The sequence below is a fragment of the Thermobia domestica genome, chromosome 7 (genome assembly GCF_964235325.1).
Source record: "Thermobia domestica chromosome 7, izTheDome1.hap1.1, whole genome shotgun sequence".
Classification (NCBI taxonomy): Eukaryota; Metazoa; Arthropoda; class Insecta; order Zygentoma; family Lepismatidae; genus Thermobia; species Thermobia domestica.
In genome coordinates, this window is record NC_137460.1 from 145,192,785 (window position 1) to 145,207,942 (window position 15,158).

General features: G+C 33.8%; 1 protein-coding gene across 11 annotated transcripts in view; it reads left to right on the top strand.

Moving 5' to 3' along the window:
• LOC145690457 (putative palmitoyltransferase ZDHHC24) overlaps window positions 1-15,158 on the top strand; it is a 292,920-nt gene that overhangs the window by 33,309 nt on the left and 244,453 nt on the right. For 4 of the 11 annotated variants that reach the window (XR_014132232.1, XR_014132219.1, XR_014132230.1 and 1 more), the window contains exon 3: window positions 491-825. The exons of the other annotated variants lie outside the window; for them this stretch is intronic. The gene's annotated coding sequence lies outside the window, so the exon portion shown is untranslated. Of the gene's footprint in view, window positions 1-490; window positions 826-15,158 lie in introns of those variants that run through there. 11 annotated transcript variants of the gene reach the window in all.

Below are 15,158 nucleotides of genomic sequence, written 5' to 3' on the forward strand. Positions count from 1 at the left end.
GTTCTTTACTTAAGATTTTTGGAATTTTAATAAATTCGTTTGTTGTTAATGTAAGAATGTGTTTTTAAAATATTACACAGCAGTTATTTATTTTAATGCTGTTTCTTCATCATTGAACTCCAGGAAATGAAAGTTATTATCATTTTAGGTTATGGTACTGGTTTTCTAAGCAGTCTTCGGGATTTTATTCTTGAAGTAGAATACGGAGTTGATATATTTTAGCATGAGGAATTATACCCTTAGAGACATAGGCATAAACTTCTCTTTAATAACGAGATTTCAAAATGTTGATATAATTGCGTTACTCAAAGAGAGTAGTCCACTTTAATAGTGACTTTATGTCAATAAATTTACAAAAGTAACACTTCCGCCAGATACAGAGTGAACTTAATCTAAAAATTATTTATTTATTTGTAGAATTAAAAAAGTATTTTTTAACGTCATATTTATAGTAATCATGTCCTTACAATGATTTGTTTTAATATTCCAGGAGAAGCTAGCCATCATGAGCATAAGGAAGAATATTTTTCCAAAAGTTTTAATTGATAAAGGATCTTTTCTGTTTATTTCCTTAATGATCCTGTTAACTTATTGCTTTGAGTTATTTGTGGTGTTACCGTCGACGTATCCTCAATGGTCACTGTGGTACATTTATCATTTCTTACTGGGCAATTTCATAATGGTAAACGTCACAACCAATTTCGTGGCCCTGATAGTTACTGACACAGGTATTCGCGGTAAGATACTTGAAGCAGATTCCAAGTGGTCATTTTGTTCGGTATGTCAAACGATGATGCCTCCACGATCTTGGCACTGCAAGATATGTAATACATGTATATTAAAAAGAGAACATCATTGTATGTTCGCTGGATGTTGTGTGGGATATTACAATCACAGATATTATTTTATGTTCGTGACGTACTTTTTTGTTGGAACGGTTTATGCTAGCTACTATAATGTATTGTTTCTGTGGGATAATTTTCAGTTCCACCATTTAATAGGCGTATTCAAACTTATTTTTCCACTTGCGACGTTTACATTTGGATTTGATTATTCTGAATATCAATTATATACATTAATGAGTGCCCTGACTTTCGTTGGAATGTTTATCTCCGCAGTTTTATTGTACAATCATGTGAATTTATTAAAATGCGGTGAAGTTACATACGAAATGAATCACGATATTAAAGATTATGATTTAGGAGTGAAGCAAAATATTAAAGAAGTGCTTGGGGAGAAGTGGTTTCTTACTTGGATATCTCCGTTTATTATATCGCCTTTACCCCATAACGGTATTTGCTGGGACACAAGGGAAACGTGGAAGAATAAAGGTATAAAACATATGTAGAAATGGAAGTTCTCGATTTAGTTAAATTATTGCAGTGCTTGTGTTGAGCTATTAATTTCTCGTTTGTCTTTTGTTTTTAAATATACAGTAGGAAGTTATTATTGTTATTATAGAATATATTTTGATTTAAACTTTTTTTTTCTTCTTTTATGATACTATTGTGTTTGAATATACCTCTGCCCTTTGTGTATTGTGGTATGCAATTGTTTACATTAATATATTTAAATTTCATTATAATCCCAATCAGCCATCTATATGAGTTTAAATTTTAGTATCCTAGTTATTAATGAAACGTCCGTTAGTTGTCTCCCAGAATTTTGGTAGGCTTTTATGTTCAGCTATTATTTTACGTCATAAGAAATTTGAAACCTAGAGGGAAGGTAAAGTAGAATGACTTGTTATCGCTATGTAAAGCATGAAAGATACACCTTTATCAACTTCCACATGTGTAATAATAATTTATATACCTTATTTCTTTTTTGTGAAAGCCTGCCGACCTGAAGCGTACTAGATGTAGAATAGTAGGGTGTAATGTGTGTATTAAAAAGTTGATTTTATGTATGAATGTTTCTTAATTAAAAGATGATGTATGAGTTAGTGTATGGAATTGTTTTATGTTTTGAGGTGATACTTCACTGTGTTATTAGGTTTGTGAAATGAATTAAGTTCAATACTGATTTCTTTACTTTATTACAGTAATCTAGTCTGCTTGATAGTATTAAATAGCATTATTATTAATGTGACTTTTGTTTTGTGTTAATAATATGTAATTGATTGTATTTCAATGTTTTGTTAAGTATTGTTATGGAGACTAAAAAGAATCAAAGTAATTACCAAACTCACTGATGGTAGAGCGTTCACTTCTGACACGTGAGATCCCTGTTTCGATCTCAACTCCTACCAAGTGGGGTGGGACTTGTGGACAAAAATCGTGTTCGTGAGATTTCTCGGACTTCTGCTTCCTGCCACTTATTCCACCATTACACAGGCCTGCGAATTTCAGCTTAGGTATGTTTTCTGAGGGTTGATTACGGATTTCTGTGTATTTTTGGGCGCTGATTTGAAAAAGCAAGACTGTCTCGTATCATGGAAGGATTTACCGCTCAAGAAAATGAAAATAAGAAAGAAAAAGAAAACAATAGTAAATCCCGTCAAGAATATTCATCATTTAGTATCATAAAATAACCGATTAAATTAAATTGTTTTGTAATTACCTACATTTTTCACGATACATTACCGCCAAAACTGGTTTGAATATTTTCCTTTGTCTCTTTAACTATAGTTTTCTCTTGTGACTTCGCTTGCCATTGTTTAATAGGGATTTTGTAGGCTAAGTCAGTGTTTTATTTACGAATTTTCTAGAGGTGAGGGGAATCTTGAATCTTGGGCTAGCAGTTAACCACATAAGAATTGTAGCCCTCCCCCGCCCTCGGCCGAGGGGAGCCCATCTCTCCAACTACTTGGGCACAATTTTCCCCCGAATATACTATTCGCTCCCCAAAACAGAGTTAAATTCTTACCGAGATTCTCCTTCTCCAATGACTGGTTTGCATGTCGAATACATTGCAGGCTACATCACTTAGTAGCCCCTGTCCATTCTTTCTAAGCAGGATCAGTCTATACAGTATTTTCTTCCACCTTCCGTCACAATTTTATCCTTTCAAGCTACAGAGAATACATTCATTCACCTTCAGTTACCGTTCTTAAAAGGAAAATTATAGTATAATTAAAAGTGCAATTCTGTCATTTTGAAAGGAAACATGCTCTCCCTCCCAAAAAAGTATAACGAGTGCAACCAACGCCCTAAAACCAGCCTGTGGGCATCCCTGCCTGCTCCAAATAGAAAATAGAATTTACATATTTTCTGGGCGAGTATTTGAGAGACATTATTACATCTTGATAAGTATATAGAATTCCATATACACTGACTATTTACTTGGAAATAAATTTCATATAGTTAGCAAGTAATTGTTTTTGTATAAATATAATTACGCAGAACAGCCATAAATAAATGTTTTGTATTACTAGGGTAAACGTGCCAGTCCTCGACCACTTAACTCATTTTCGCATAATCCTTTAATCGTTGTTCAGAGAGCGGAACAACTTAGGAGGATGCAACTAGCTCACGTGTGTTCCTAAAGCTATATTTCATCTATATTTTATCCAAAACGGAGATAACTTATACCATTTATTTAATATTAGTCGGACAAACACCGATGATTGATTTATTTTTAGTGTTCGACCAGGGCCGGATTTAATGTTTCGCCGCCCCTAGGCCCAAAAGCGTTTGGCGATCCCCTCCCCCCGTCGATGAACAAAATTTTAACAATACAAAATAATCATATAGAAAAACTTATTTTATAAGTATCTTCGTTTTTGTACAAATTTTAATGCATTTTCACTTTGTATCCTGTAAAGAAAGATTTGAATTGTTACACATTCATTTTTTAAAGTAAATTTACAGAGAATGATTAATTTGATTTTTACAATAAGAGGTAGCTTAATAATACAAGAAATTCGTTTCGATTTTTCGACTGTACGTAATAGTTTTAATATTGAAACTACCGAAAGTGTCTCTAAAATGACCAGAATAACTGTTTGAACTGTTGAAATTTATCTAGATAGAGATTGGTAAGGTGTCGAGGTTCACATGCGAAAGAGAACTTAGGGAAGGGGGCGAAGTGCATCATACGGTCCGGCCTCTATGCAAATGTCTACTGCAAGTATAAGGTTAAAATTTCAATTAACTTCGATCAATGATTCAATCCATGGATTTGCAAAATCAATTATTTCTTGAAGAGCTTCATTTTTACTTATTATTATTATTATTATTATTATTATTATTATTATTATTATTATTATTATTATTATTATTATTATTATTATTATTATTATTATTATTGAACTTTGACTTTTTTGGAGGGCCGCGGTGGCACAGTGGTAGAGCGTTCACCTTTGGTGCGTAGGGACTCGGGTTCGATCCCAGCTCCCGCCAAGTGGACTTTGTAGTGGACAAACATCGTGTGCGTGGGTTTTCTCGGGGTTCTCCCGTTTCCTCCCACTATTTCATCCAGTATTTCATCATCACCGTATCCTTTGGCCTGACCGGCGTAACCGTGGGACGTTAAACTCAATGATTTAATTTAGAATGAAGGGTTACAAGAGATGATAACTATTCTTAGATGCCTAACAAGATTCCAAAACCTACTTCTCGCTAGTTCTTTCCTTTTTTTGCAATATGTATTGAATCCGCAAGTTGTAATGTACTTCTATCATTTCCGATTTCGGTAGAAAGATAAGGATGGTAACTAAAGGTATTCTTGGGATGTTTAATTAATTGCAAAAAAAAAAAAAAAAACTTTATAACAGTTTTTACTCTATAGTGATCAATGTTAGAAGCGGACATGGTTGATTTCTGCCATTTTCAGTTTGAATAGAAGGTTGAGTGAATGTGAGAACTTTTCTTAAAAAACTAAATCTTTCTTTTTCTAAAAAAAAAAAAAAAGAAAAGAAAAACTTAAAGATGGAGATGGAAGGTCTTCTTGGGACGCTTGATGAATTGCAAGAAACCATGTCTCGCTATATGTTACTGTCCTTGCTCTATAGTAATCAATGTTAAACCGAAAATGGCTAATTTCTACCTCTACTCATGGGTAAATCATCTTCATTAACGAACTTTTCGAAATTATTATTTTAGCTATCGATCCCAGGAGACGGAATTCAATAATTCACTTGCAATTTAGTAGTTCGCGTGTGAAGCAAAAGTCGTATAGGCGTACGAACTAATATTACAATATTCTAAATCCCACTTGGGTGATCCTGATAAATCGACGTGTGTTTGTCGTATTTGGTTGTATTAGGTAGTAATCCTGTGGAACAGAGAACGTTGAAGTATTGAAAGTCTAGGTCGTGTTATATGAATAGTTTTCATTATTTTGAGAAAGTGGTATTGGTATACCTTGATATTGAAAACAAGAAAACATCGAAAACTATCCAAATACTGAAAACTATCGAAAAATCGACGTCGAAAATCCCGAGATTTCAAACTATCGATTGATACATCGAAATATCGCAAGTCCTACCCACGACCCTGTGCACCAAAGGTGCGCGTGCTAGCGGGAAGAGCTGTGCCCAAACTCACGAAATCAGCGCTCACGAGTTGGGAATTCACGCTCATTCGACCGCAGCCTCACGAAGTGAGCGTGAGGTTGAGCGAATGTGAGGTCAGACTAGTGAGGTGAGCGTGAGATTAGAATGATGATGTGAGTGTGAGGTCGAGTGAGCGTGAGGTCAGACTGGTGAGGTGAGCGTGAGGTTGAATGAGCGTGAGGTCGAAATGAATTTGTGAGCGTGAGGTTGAGTGAGGTTAGGTCAAAGTGGTCACCTCTGTGTTTGTACCCAATATTCTCTATCTGGACTGTCCCATTGGCACAAAACACATGGATACTTTGTGTATTCTCTTTGTTGTCTCGTATCCTTTTTTTTTTTTTTTATTTTTAAATCGTCGCAAAGGTGCCTTTGTTGGTCCTTGTTTCAAGTATGAATGACAAATTATCGTATTGCTCTCTCATCTGTACAGAATGACCTACAATGAGGACAAGTCAATAAATAGTCGCTACTCAGTTTTGTCATACTCATTATTACATTTGTCCATTAGTCCAGGAAAGTTGTTGCAGAGGACGAATTCAACTTCCTAGAAAATAATGTTAAATAATGGTAAGAAAGCTTTCTCTCTTGATCTGTACCAGAAGAAAAAAGTACCGCAAGCAAGAAAATACTTTTTTTTTTTTTTTTTAAACTTCAATCCAAGTAATTCTGCACGTTCTTTGGCAAGTATATATCCCTTACCAAATCGTTGAAGTCGGTCTGAGCAAATTGCTCTGGATCATCAATATTAGTTGTGTACTCCTATCAGTTCCTTGAGTAAAGTTTCTGAGCCACTAGAAGACAGAAGCTCTAGAATTTTGGAAGGTTTTGGCACAACGATTGAGAGACAATGGTGATTGGACGAATTGCAGAGGATAAATTAGAGTAATGTATATCTTCGTTATTCTGTACATTGAAACCATGCACATTATTAGAGCAAAAATAGCAATTTGCGCTATGATTTTTCGGCTCGCTCCAAACCATCAGGATTCTAAATGAAAAGTGTCTTGTTCTCCTTTAAACCACCTTCTAAGTCCCTCTACACAAGTATAACACACTTTATGAGGCATCCAAAGTTTGTCTTGGTCACCTAAATATATACCAAAGCACGCTTTGTACTTGCTTCACAAACGTAATAATGTTTCTTTGTTACCTTTTCGCTATGAATTCACCACTTATATAATAAAACAAGCCCGGGGTCTTATTACATCTTCCATTAGAACTTCTTCAAGCCATTGAAAAAGTTATTCAAAATACCGTGTCTGTAAAGAGTGTCAGGTCAAACGCACTATCATCACTGGCAACATTTTGAAAATCCACCTCTGTACACGAGTCCCGAAACTGTTACGCAGCGATAACAAGTACTTAGGTTTTGACAGAAAAGAACACGTACTGTCTCAAGGTTTATGATCAAGCAACTACCGAAAGCAAATCAGATGCATAATCCTGGCATTAGCTGAAGGAAGTAAGTCACTCCTTATCTTGCTCAACAAAGTATTGTACTATGATGTATACCTACCAGCCACCTAACTTTGTAAAGAAGGACCAACGATAAACTGCATTAAACCTAAAACGTTGTAGTAAGAGTGCACTGATCCCAATGCCCCAGCTTTTGAAGCTGGACCAGCCGGGTGGGTGCACAATGTCTGCAGATGCGCTTGCCCTGATTGACCGATTTCCTCTTGATGGCGGTGATTAAGAAATAAATTAACATAATAAATAGCGGAAATAAACTAATAAATACATGACAACATATGGGACGAAACACTTTTTCTTCTTCCATAATACATAGCGGACTGTGCTGCTATCGGGTGATGTGTTATCCTCACTTGAAGCTTTAAAGTGCTTAATGCTTTTTATATGGGCTCTAGCATTCTTCTCTCTTTCGTAAATCTTTTTGGTATAAACTTAATTTTGGGTGAACGAGTAAAAACTGACATTTTATGTTAATCAGAATTTAGTTGGGAATTTTACAAGTATGAAATATAAATCTTTGATTTGTGCAAAACGTGCGTGATTGATTTTTCCCCCACTATTTTCCGATTTCAACGCCCGAAAATACATAGGAATCAGTTGAAAAAATTAGAAATACACAAAACATTGTAGGCCTGTGTTACCATCCAAACCATCATCCCGTCCCAGTTAGCTTCTGCACTTAGTAGAGAGTTGTTAAACTATATGTATGAACGGCTCGGGGAAGACAATAGTAAACCCCAGTTATCCAAATTTCGAGTAAACTAACAGAAATTTCAACATTCCCATGTAATGATACTTACTGACCAAGTTTCTCCAACCCTATCCAGGTACAAAATACCCACATTCTCTTCTGTGATCCATCTAATTACTCAATTTCGCCGGAAGTGGCGCCTACCATTGCCTTTTGCCGAGCCGCTCATATGAAACCTCACTGGGCATTCCTCAGTTATTTAATTACGAGTATACAGATAAACTTTTCTTAATTCACTTATTTTAGGATTTGTTGTATTTGTGGCCACATATTCATTTAGAAAATTTATAATAAACGTAGCTTGTGTGTGCGTTTTACATTAACTTTGTTGTATTCGTGTTCACTCGATTTGAATAACATTCACAAGGAATACAGGTTAAAACTTTGATTGCAGTACCTTAAGCCAAACTTAATTTTTCTCCTATAACACGAACCTCAGTTGACGAACTCGTTCTATAATTGAAAGTATATATGAATTATATATGGTGTGGTGATACTTCTTCGTAATTTTGATTCATTAATGTTCCAAGTTTTTGAAAGAGTAATGGAAGAAACTATCCAGTTCTTCTAATTCTCTATGATAAATTTTATAAGCAAATAATTTAATGTCATTTAATAATATAAACACAACTGCAAAGAATTTAGGGCCAGTATAACATAATGTAATTCAATTCGGAATCATTCGAGTCGGTTTTCCACGCGTAATTTATACTTGCCTTCTATTAACTAACTGATTCATACTAGCTTTGCTATATTCAATAACTTAAACTAAAATACAAATTGCTGAGCAAAGTAACGTTTATTATAAAATAATACATGTGTGACAGATTCGCCAACTAACTGAACATATTGGCTTCATCAGACACTGTAAAAACAAGAGAGAGTTGCATCTAAATATAATAGAAACACAGAAAATGGTTCTGAACGCTGATTGGCTGATCAAAACAGATTCAGCCAATCATAACAGAATTTGACAAAAATGAAAGTAAACACCGGAGATCCATTTCCCTTCTTGGTCCAGTGGAAAACAAAGCTACAAATTAACTTTCCAATAACTTGCCCCACTGTTCGTCAATTTTAAGTTCTGTATTCCAATTCATCAGACAGCTTTTCCCTTTTTCAATGAACCTGGCCTCCTCCCACTTTCTTATTAACGTCCATTATTCCCATGCTAACACTTCAATCTCGCATCAATTAATATTATGCCCCGTGTCCCTTACATGTTTAAAAATGGCATTTCTTTCTCTTTCCAATCTCTCATCATCTTGATGTTGTTTTAATCGTTCTTTTAGTTTTTTCCCCGTTTCACCAATATAACAACTATTACAATCACAGTACCTTATCTTATAAGCCACTCCTCTTTCCATCAGCTCCTCTCGGCTTTCCTGTTTCTCTTCTTTCATCTTTTTTTTTCATGCGTAACACGTCCAATAGTCTCCTACTCCCTTTCCTGTATGTTGAAACGTTGCCTATTTTCTTTAGAGCTCTCTTGATTATCTCAGTATCTTCCCCTACACTTTCTATTCCCCACCATGGCTTCTTTTCTTTCCCTCCATCTTCTTTCGTATATTCCTTCTTCTTCTTACTTTTCTGGTTCTTTCTTCTTATCCTTTCCATCCTTAACTTTCTTTTATCATATCCATTGGTCTCCAATTAGTTGTGAAATTTCTCTATGTCTTCCTCTGCCTTCCTTTTGTCTGATCCACATGATCCTCTCCTCCATATTGTCTGTGAAATTTCTGTTCGTTGATCAACATCACTCTTTTTATGACAGAAGTTCCCTGATGCACACTTCTTCTGAAACCATTCTGTGACCAACTTATCACTCTGCCTGCTTATTTTCATATCTAGAAATACAATGGCCCCTTCTTCTATTTCTAATTCCAGTTCTATGCTCTTCTCTTGATCTATTTCCTTCACAAATTTAGTAAGTTGCCTCCGAGTACCTTTCCATATCCTGAAGCAATCATCGACATACCTGCTGAAAAACATAAGCTTGTCCCCTCCTTTCCTATTGGCTTCCTTTTCCCACCCTTTCATCACTATCTCCGCCAATACCGGACTCATTCTCGAGCCTATGCTCAGGCCCTCCTTGATGCTTTGTAACCTCTCCTATAACGCAGCAACTTCCTCCATATGGTCTTCAAGGCTACTTTAAGCTTTTCTGCACTCCAACCATGTATTTTCTTTCCTCCCATTTCCTCTGTCACTGCTTTCAATATATACTCCCTCTTCAAGCTCGCGAACATTGCTTTCACATCAATGCTTAAAAACAGCGTTCTACCTTCCATACGTCCCATGTTGTCCAGTCTGTCCTTCAGCTCCTTCGCCAGCTATCCTCTTGACCTTTTCCTCCAGCAGTTCACACAGATTCCCTCTGCAGTCAAGTACCGGCCTCAGCTTTATCACTTCCTTTTGAATCTTGGGAAGTCCTAATTTGTAGCTTAGTTTTCCATTGGACCAGGGAGGTAAATGGATCTGCTGTGGTTAGTTTCATTTTTGTCAACTTCTGTTATGATTGGCTGAATCTATTTTGATCAGCGTTCAGAACCATTTTCTGTGTTTGTTATATTTAGATGCAACTCTCTATTGTTTCTACAGTGTCTGATGAAGCCAGTATGTTCAGTTAGTTGACGAAACTCTCACATATTTATTATTTTATAATAAACTTTGCTTTGCTCAGCAATTTGTATTTTAGTGTAAGTTGTCTTCTATGTTTTGACTGCTAGTGAAATTGCTGAATCAAAGATATTGTGTCCATTTCACTGAGTATGAAATGATAATGGCAAATGTCATATTTTTTAAAATGAAAACTAGAAGACAAAATAAAGTAATAGTTAGTACTAGTGAAGAAAATCAACTGCAACAGCTATAGGACTTGAGATTTGCTGATCATGTTCTTCCCAAATTTAAATCGCCGACTAATTGGCTTAAATCTTATTTTAAAAATCGTAAGAATAAAATATTTTCATGTCAAATTCGTAAGAGAAAAAAACATTGAAATTTACGTTTGTTTCATTACACGAGTCGTTCTGAAAGTATTATTTTATATTTGAAAAGTATACTTATTACTTGATCTCAAAAAGGGAGCAAAAAAAAAAAAAAAAAAAAGTCATTTAAAAGACTGTTCACGACTATATTTTGTACCTGTAGTTGATTGTTGCAAATATGTGATCATTTAAGTATGCTGTGATATAGTTTTTGAAAGCATCTGTTAGAGATGAATTTGGTTGTGTTTTAAATGAGTGTGTGTTGATATATACAGGGGTTGGACAGAATAATGAGAGTAGGCCAAAATGTGGATCTGATAAGGAATAGCACTCTTCCTGCGAAACACGCTTCAGTTCATCCAGAGTTGATGATGGAGGAAAACAAGGCAACACACTTTTTTCTGAAACAGACTACAATGACTCGATGGTGTTTGGATCCGCCGATTATGGAACGCATGAAAGGTTCTCCAAGTTCCTGGTAATGAACCATGCTGTGACTATCTTAGCCGTGTGACAGAAAGGCGAATCATCTTGATAGTCGCTATCCCCAGCAGAGTTTAATGTTTGGGCTATACGACGACCACAGGACTACGCAATAATCGTTACACCCAAGGGCACAGTGAGCTTTGCAGAAAACCACGATATCACTGCCCACACTGTCTCAGAACCACTCCTGTTTTATGATTGGCATAAGACAGTCCGGAGCGTAGGCTTCAGATGGTATTTGTCACGCATACACATGTTCTCCTATGGGCTTGGCTATTGCAGCTCTACCATAAATGTCTATTTTATGGAGTTCTGTGTGGGCTATTTTCTAGAAATCGTTATTTTGATGACAGTTGATTTCGCCGAAATTGTAGTGGCATTTATCTTTTTTTGGAGGGCACAGTTCGTTTTAATACTCTCCTCTCTGACAATGTTGTCTTTCGACCACTCATGTTTCGCAGACGTGATTTTCCTACTAAACTTAACCGGGAACTAACAATGTGCCCTTGTTAACAGTCTGTCAGGTTTTGCAATTTGAACATACTACGGTCACATCACGGATGAACTGAATAGTGATAACAGGTGAGCAAAGTCCACAGCGTATACGAACAAGACACGATCGCCAACTGCAATACGTGTTGTACAATAATGTTCGAAAATTACAATGATTTCCAACTACCATTCACATTGTTCTGTCCAAACGCTAATATTGTTGAAAAGATGACCTACAAAAGATTCATATGTACTATTCACAACGTTTACCTGAAAACGAATTACTTGAATTATTCTTGTACTTTGAAGATAAAATCATATATCTTTGTATTATGATTTTTTCGTTTCGGATGTTGCAGTATTGTGTATTACGTGTATAAACATTTCTTATGCTGTAGGTTATCATCAATTTAACTATGTAATTTTGGAGTTCATGTAAACAAATTAAATAACTTTTATAAATTATTAAGTTGGATTTTCATTTTTCTTTTAACAGATAATAAATTGTACAAAGATTCAATATTATAAAATTAAACCTTGTTTAACTGACTTTAATATTTGGGTTTAACCAATTACACGCAACTTCTGTGTCTGACCTTTTATGTAGTGATACCCTTTGCCACAAAAATTAAATTGGTTGGAACTCCATATAGAAACAAGATATTTTAAATCGTGGTGTTGGTAATTCATTTATTTAACAGTCTAACTCCAATGGGGACGATCATCCCCAATTGTAGGAGCTTTTACTACAGTTGATTTAGAATTTTAACTTATACTTCAGCAAAAAGAAAAATACACATAATATACATATAAAGAATTTTACAAAAGAATATGAAAAAATAATATTCATAAATATATAAATACAATTTACATACAATTTATATATTGTTTGATAAATAGTTTATATATAAATACTAAACCTTCACACACATAAACATACGTTCCACACTATTTACATATTTAAATTTCATATAGATTCATAAATTTGCAGCTACGTATTAGAATTAATTTATATTTTTAATGCGTTTTGCATAGTAATATTGTATTTGTTAACATTGAAACTGAAGTCTAAATCATGATTTCTTACCATGTCATTGTAGTTGCTTAACATTCGAAACAGTGGTGAATTTTTATAACGGTTCATCTTAGGTATTTTATTTACGAAAAAGTTCCGTGTTCTTAAGTTACATTGACATGCATTAAAGTGAATCTTTTTTAAGATGTCCCTACTTTCAATGTTTCCATTCATAAATTTATAAAGAAACATTTGTTCATGTAATGTGCGCCTTTTATTTAACGGGATAAACTGAAATTCCTGTAATATTTCATTATGAGAAATTCCCATTCTATACGATGACAAATTATATTTCTTATGAAAAAGGAAACGTAAAAAAAAATTCTGAATATTTTCTATTTGTCTGATAAGAAGTGTAATTTAATGACCATATTATTGACCCATACTCCAGTTTAGTTCTAACAAGATTATAATACAATAGTTTAATAGCCTCCAAATTTGTAAAATTTCGTGTGTTTCTAATAACGAAACCGTGTTTTTTTTATAAGCTTCTGCCATAATAATTTCAATATGATCATTAAACGACGTGCTATCAAAACAATTCCAAGATCTTTAACTTGATGTTTCTTTTCGAATTCAACATTATTCAAACAATACTTGTAGTTCTGTACGTTTTTATGTTTCAAACCTTACATAATGACATTTCTTTACATTTAATTCTAAATAGTTATCCTTACTCCATTCAAATATGGCATTTATATCTTGTAAATTTTTCATATCACTTTCTTTTAAAGCTATTTTATACAATTTTATATCATCAGCATACATTGTACATGTAGAACATTTTATTTTTGTTGAAAAATCATTTACATATATAATAAATGGAAGATTATTTACATATATAATAAATAATAGTGGTCCTAAATTTGACTCTTGCGGTACACCTGAATTCATATTAGAATGATGAAGCTTATCTATATGCAACATATTGTTTCCTTTCTGAGAGATACGAGGCAATTAACCCTAGGAAAGACCGATTGAGTCCAAAGCTAGATAATTTGTTTAATAAAACATCGTGATTTATTTTATCAAATGCTTTGGTGAAATCAAAATATATGCTATCTATACATTTCTGGAGATCTAAAGCCTCATATATATCTTGAGTAAAATTTATAAGGTTGGTAATTATCGATCTACCTGGTATAAAACCATGCTGATTTACACTTATATAACTTCGCACATGATTAAATATTCTTGTATATATTGTGTCCCAATATTTTAGCTGGGGCACAAATAATGGAAATAGGTCTATAATTTTCAATTACCGTATCATTTCCTTTTTAAAATATGGGTGTAACTCTAGATGTCTTCCATATATTCGGAAATGACTTTCTTAATAATCAAATTGTATATGTAACATAAGGGATATCTAAGAATATCTGCACATGCTTTAAGTATATAAGGAGGAATACCATCAATATCGCAGGATTTCCTTGGTTTCAATTTCTTTATTGCTGCTTGGTATTCATCTACTTTAATTAATTATAAAGTAGGTACCTTATTTGTTTGCATATTATTATTATTGTCATCACAGTTATAGCTAGGTTTAACATTTGATAACACAGATTTAAAATAATTGGCAAATGCGTTAGCTATTATCTTATTATTTGCTAATTCCTTTCCATTCACAGTCATAAGTTGCGGTTATGATTTTTTATTTTAATTGTATTTAATAAAGTTCCAGAATGTGCTAACATCATCTTTAATATACATATCTGAATTCTCTACAAATTTTCTATATGCTTTGTAGATCATATCTTTCAAATTTTTCCTAATTCTTTAAATTTTCTTGTTATAAACCGAATTCTTTTTGTATTTTCTGTGGTACTCCTTTAATTTTATCATCCTAATTATATAATTAGAAAACCAGCATGGATTCAAATTTGAGGAACTACAATTCTTTTTCGAAAATATTATATATGGTTGTATTTAAAAAGTCTACTGCTTCGTTTACATCATCTATATTTTCTATCACTGACCAATTAATATATTTTAATAATTTATAAATTTCATAAAAAATCGCTTTCTTAAAATTTAAAATTCTAGTTGTATCAACATTTTTTAACAATTGTATTCATAATTTTAATGTAAAGAACAGGGTGATGAACATCAGGATTCACAAAACAATTTTCTTCATTGTACACTTGTACACATGGTAAATTAGTTGTTATTGAGTCAAGAGTCCGATTGTTACAATTCTGAATATTATTTATAGATTTTAAATTGTTTAAATTTATAGTGCAGTGTTCTATAGCTTGGACTCCCTTTCATTAAGTCATAATTTGAATTAGTTATTAACGGCAAATTAAAGTCGCCTACAATAAGTTGCCATAGTATAAATTACCGAAATCTTCGAATATTTTGAAAAAATGTTATAAGTATTAACACTGGACG